The sequence below is a fragment of the Leuciscus leuciscus genome (assembly GCF_965113295.1).
Source record: "Leuciscus leuciscus genome assembly, chromosome: 22".
NCBI lineage: Eukaryota > Metazoa > Chordata > Actinopteri > Cypriniformes > Leuciscidae > Leuciscus > Leuciscus leuciscus.
The window spans coordinates 25858736-25865129 of NC_138746.1; the positions used below are offsets into that span (position 1 = coordinate 25858736).

The 6394-nt window shown below is 42.2% G+C and overlaps 1 long non-coding RNA gene across 1 annotated transcript in view; it reads left to right on the plus strand.

Moving 5' to 3' along the window:
- The first annotated feature begins 4352 nt into the window (after positions 1-4352).
- LOC309487047 overlaps positions 4353-6394 on the plus strand; it is a 188968-nt gene continuing 186926 nt past the window's right edge. Inside the window, exon 1 of the long non-coding RNA XR_014201734.1 lies at positions 4353-4515. This is a non-coding gene — a long non-coding RNA (uncharacterized lncRNA). The remainder of the gene's footprint in view (positions 4516-6394) is intronic.

Consider the following 6394-nt stretch of genomic DNA (forward strand, 5'->3'; position numbering starts at 1 on the left):
GAATATGATTTATGAGATTGAAATCACATATACAGTGGCCACTCTGGTTTATTGTATTACAGAGACAATAATTGTTTTACATTTGTAATATAACAAATATTTGTTACTAATTTTATTAAGGCAATGAGACAGGAAATAACCCAGCACATGAGTAAGACTTAACCCAGCAAGAGGGTTAATTTCACCCACTAGTTGTGTCAAATGAATGACCCAGAAATATGGGTTAAATGGTAAAACATTGTATCTGTACAGAGGTAAAGGGAAGGAAAGGAGGCCTTCGCAAGGGAGAGCCTAGTTGACACTTCAGGACTGCGTTGTCTTTGCGTCCAGGCCCAGTTCCTTTATCAGATCTGGATACAGCCTGGATCCGGCGGACTGCGGTAAATCTCGGGATAAACAGAGAGACTAATATTAACATAGACGCCATCCTTCTTATTATGTAACAAGTACATCAGGATTTATGGGAAGTGTTCCCGGTTCCGGCTGACCCAAACTATGCAGCCTAACATTTAATTATAGAAGTCTATAATGTGTTATGTGTATACTAGGGCTGCGTATCATCAGCATAACAGTGAAAACTAATGCCATGCTTCCTAATGATATCTCCTAAGGGTAGCATGTACAGAGTGAACCGCAACGGTCCTAGTACTGAGCCTTGTGGTACGCCATACTGAACTTTTGATCGAGACATTCTCTTCATTTACTGCTACCTGTACAAACTGATAACGGTCAGATAAGTATGATTTAAACCATGCTAATGCAATTCCACTAATGCCAACATAATTTTCGACTCTATTTAAAATAATGTTGTGGTCGATAGTATCAAATGCAACACTAAGATCGAGTAACACTAATAGAGAGACAAAACCACAGATTTTTGATACTGGGGAAGATTCTCTTAAATTTTTGTGAGAATGACATTGAAACTACTGAGCACATCACTTTTGACTGACCACTCAATCTTTTTTTCTTAACCACTCAAAGTTATTCAGCAACATGTCCCACAGTGACACCCTGTCACACAATGATGAAGGAAGAACAAGAAGATGATGAGATGATGATAAAGTTTCAAAAGTCTTTAATGATCCACTTCGAAGACAGGCAGGTAAAAAAAAAACACAACCTCTAACATAAATGGGGACCGGACAAAGAGTGGCATTGAGGATACAACTTATAAAGCAAACACAAACAAGATGATAATCAAATGGGCTATATCTGAAACACAGAACTCATAATGACGGTAACCAAGGAGACAAATGAGTGGCAGAAAAATAAAACAAAGGGAAACAGGAAACTCTTGAAAACAAACTAAAAGTCCATAATACTGAATGAGTGTTTGTGACATTAGCCCACTCCCCAGAAGGCATGACCTCGTGGGCAAAACGGGTGCGGACAAAGAGTGACTTTGAGGGTACAACTTATGAAGCAAACACAAACGAGAGGATAATCAAATACAATTGAAACACAGCAGGGCGCAGACAGAGAGCTGATGGGCTTGTGTGACACCACTGGCTCTGGAGACCAAGGAGAGGGAGCAGCGACGAGCGCTCGAGGTGGAGACGTCTGTGAGATGTGGCTGGACGAGACTGCTGTTATCCTCCGCTTCGCCCACTGTGAATAAGGATCCATTTTTCCACAGTGTGAAGTTGATGTAAGCTTCTAGGGTCCAGCAGTGATCATCATGGGGCATGACGGCGTAGATATCTTCGTCCAGACCACACCGAAATCCCTCCATTAGACAGGCGTTGTCGCAGGTGGCAAGATGGCAGATGTCGAGGAACACCTCCACGTATTGCTCCAGGTCTCTGACATTGTGGAACATAAAAACTGTCCCTCCATCCAAAATACTATTGCCCCTCATTGGGGCGAAATTAATAGACTTAATGTCCATTTTTCTCATTTTTGAGGGTCCGTCATCTGTCACACAAGGTTGAAGGAAGAACAATAAAATTATGATCAAGTTTCAAAAGTCTTTTATATTCCACTTCAAAGGCAAATAGGCAGGTAAACAAAACACAACCTCTAACATAGACGGGGACCAGACAAAGGGTGAATGTGAGGGTTCTACTTATAAAGCAAACACAAACGAGATTCAGACCGAATGCAATGAATGGGCAGATATTTGGTCCTACGCCTTCCACAGATATACTGTACATATAAACACATTTAGACCACTTAACTTAGACTTAACTTTGACTTTCATTTAGCATAACAAAAAAAATTTCTGGAACAAATCACCTACCCTGCCTTTAATTTTGTTTTGCCTGTGAACGTTTTTTTTTTTACTCTCAAAGTAACGGTAGCATTGTTTTAGCTAAAAATCGTCTTTATATTTCTATATAAAGAAGATTATATAGTTCTGGCAACCAAGAAACACCAACATTCCAACATTCGAACAATCTGATCGGTTCCATCAGCTTATTCATGGGTGCGGAGAGAAAGGAATCGACATCGTAACCGCACAAGAGCACCGACTACCAGCGGCCGATGGCATTAAAGGCCAATTTATACTTCTGCGTCGGGTGCGCGTAGAAGGTACGGCGTAGCATACGCATTGACGTGTACCATACGTCGTACCCTTCGCCGTACCCTGACGCGCACCTCCTCAAAAATGTAACTACACGTCGCGGCGACGCGGCCCGCAAGATCTGTGATTGGTCGGCTGGATAGCATCGCGTTTCCTCCTACGCATTTCCGGAATGATCTTCTGCACTCTGCACCGCCCGCCCGCCATTTTTAAATTCCGAAGATCAGTGAAGAGCCATGGAAATAGACCAAGTGACCGAGAGATTGCTTGAAGAAGTGCGGAAATACAGCCATCTGTATGACTCCTCCAGTCGCCATTGCTCGTAGAAACCTAAACTCAAAATAGCCGCGAGGAATGTAAACACAGTGGAACTGGAACATTAAAACCCACCCGCGCCAACTAGCGTTTCGGCGGTGTAACTGCAGAGCAACACAGACATTCGCAGAAGTATAAATGCTCACGACGGCGTCGCCTACGTGCGTAGCCTACGACGTACACAACGGCGTACACTCGACGCAGAAGTATAAATTGGCCTTAACACTTACATCGAAATCTACGACAACAAAGAATGGAGATTCGACTTCTGCTCAGGCACAAAAACAACCCAAGGTAATCACATTGGAGGAATAGGGCTCCTCACGAGCAGCAAAGCCGCCAAATCCCTGACAGCAACAACTAAAGTGTCCGAGCAACATTTGCGGGCAACCCTTTAACAACAGTCGTCGTAGCCTATGCTCCGACAGAAGAAAAACCAAAGACAGAGAAAGACAACTTCTATAACCAGCTCATCAAATGTGCACAAGAAACATCACCACACAATATGCTCGTCATTGCAGGCGACTTCAATGCAAGAATTGGAGAAGACAGCCATCAGTCAAATCCAAGAGTTATAGCCAAACATGAATTCGATGAATTTAAAACTGGAATTTTTTTACTTAAAAAACTGTAAATTTTTTGTCATACAGATATGAGGGTCTTCTTTTCTTTGTATACACTCACTATTACAACTAAATGTTACGCTTTTAAAATAAAGGAAAAACAAAACAAAAACAAAAACAGGATGTGCTTTATTCTGTCATCTCTGTCTCCTTGATGGAGCTTGTCACGAAAATGAATCGAAACTTAGGGCCCTATCTTGCACCCAGCGCAATTGAATTTGTACACCGACGCATGTATCATTCCTATTTTGCACCCGCGCACAGCGGACTTTTCCCTCCACAGACGCACGTCGGTAAACTAGCAAATGCATTTGCGCTCCCGGGGGAGGTTCAGCGCAAAGAGGAGGCGTGTTCCGACGCAAACGTATTTTGCAGGTTTAGAAAACAATTCCGTCACTAACTAGGAAAAACCTAGTCAAAAGTCAGTGGCGCGTTGCGCATGTTATTCATATGCTATTTAAGGGCGCATGCTTGGCCATAATCAATGTAGCGTGTGCACTTTGCGTATCTCATCTTCACACAGACGCAGCAGTTCTCATTTTTAGAAAACCATACATTATTACAAGGAAAAATATTACACGAGGGAAATCATTGTTGTGTCCATGAAGATGTGAAAAAATAGGCATAAATCTAGCTTACACATTTACCCAAATTATCATACGCCTTAACCGAAGTTAATTTGGGAGTGTTTCTCCATCCCCAACGTCACTTTACGGCCCTGACGAGAACGTCGGTCTCCTCGGCTGTGAACCGCTCCTGGCGCGCACCTGGCACATCTGCCGTTATAATAACAATCCGCTATGGAAGCGTGCCTGCTCTTAAAGGGAATGTGAGATGTCGCTCTGATTCGTTTATTTCACGTTACGCCCAAACCACACCTATGAATAATGAAGCTACTTCAGACCAACCCATTTTAGATTTGCGTCGGGCGCAAGAGTCATTTATCCCGCCGGTAATAGCAACAGCGCAGAGATCCGCCCACAAAGTTACTTGCGATTCGCGCTTGATACTTGCGTTTCAGATCGTTAAAATAGGGCCCAAAGTGTATACGTGCTTCAGTCACGATAAGAATTATATCTATAGAAAGTGTTAAATGTGAAATTTAAATGAACCAATTCAAATTGAAAACAAATATTCTCTGTTTATGTAATCCGTAACTGGACTGGACTGCAACTGGTCTTTCATCCTTTCAACTCTTCTATGGCAGGCAAATGTACAGGCTTTTGCCATCTGCTCCTTGTGCACCCACCAATTGAACATTAAATGAAAAAGTACACTGATGCTAAGCGGGGTGCTCACACTCGTTGTTTCCAGGAGGAGGATAAAGTGAGGCTACGGAACCCCTTGCATGCTAACATTGGTTATAACAGTCATTTTATAACAGATTCAAAAGCAAAACGTGAAATAACTATATAAGGGAGTGGAAATGGCTAATGAGTGGTCCACTGCAGCCCCCTTTTGGTTATACTGGTAATTTCATGTCATTAGCATTTGTTTTCCACCAGGAGACTGAAATCCTCAACTAAAGCACATTTTCCATGTTATATACATTTTATTAAAAAGTATTGTATAATAAATTTTCTTTAACGTTAATTTTACTGCACAACTCTAGAGTTAAATAATAATAGTTTAAAATATTACGTTAAAAAAGTTATTGATAATATATATAAATATATACAGGTATATACACTCACCTAAAGGATTATTAGGAACACCATACTAATACTGTGTTTGACCCCCTTTCGCCTTCAGAACTGCCTTAATTCTACGTGGCATTGATTCAACAAGGTGCTGAAAGCATTCTTTAGAAATGTTGGCCCATATTGATAGGATAGCATCTTGCAGTTGATGGAGATTTGTGGGATGCACATCCAGGGCACAAAGCTCCCGTTCCACCACATCCCAAAGATGCTCTATTGGGTTGAGATCTGGTGACTGTGGGGGCCATTTTAGTACAGTGAACTCATTGTCATGTTCAAGAAACCAATTTGAAATGATTCGAGCTTTGTGACATGGTGCATTATCCTGCTGGTAGTAGCCATCAGAGGATGGGTACATGGTGGTCATAAAGGGATGGACATGGTCAGAAACAATGCTCAGGTAGGCCGTGGCATTTAAACGATGCCCAATTGGCACTAAGGGGCCGTGTGCCAAGAAAACATCCCCCACACCATTACACCACCACCACCAGCCTGCACAGTGGTTACAAGGCATGATGGATCCATGTTCTCATTCTGTTTACGCCAAATTCTGACTTCTTCAACAGAAATCGAGACTCATCAGACCAGGCAACATTTTTCCAGTCTTCAACTGTCCAATTTTGGTGAGCTCGTGCAAATTGTAGCCTCTTTTTCTTATTTGTAGTGGAGATGAGTGGTACCCGGTGGGGTCTTCTGCTGTTGTAGCCCATCCGCCTCAAGGTTGTGCGTGTTGTGGCTTCACAAATGCTTTGCTGCATACCTCGGTTGTAACGAGTGGTTATTTCAGTCAAAGTTGCTCTTCTATCAGCTTGAATCAGTCGGCCCATTCTCCTCTGACCTCTAGCATCAACAAGGCATTTTCGCCCACAGGACTGCCGCATACTGGATGTTTTTCCCTTTTCACACCATTCTTTGTAAACCCTAGAAATGGTTGTGCGTGAAAATCCCAGTAACTGAGCAGATTGTGAAATACTCAGACCGGCCCGTCTGGCACCAACAACCAACAATCAAAATTGCTTAAATCACCTTTATTTCCCATTCTGACATTCAGTTTGGAGTTCAGGAGATTGTCTTGACCAGGACCACACCCCTAAATGCATTGAAGCAACTGCCGTGTGATTGGTTGATTAGATAATTGCATTAATGAGAAATTGAACAGGTGTTCCTAATAATCCTTTAGGTGAGTGTATATATATATATATATATTTTTTTTTTTTACCCCTGTATGA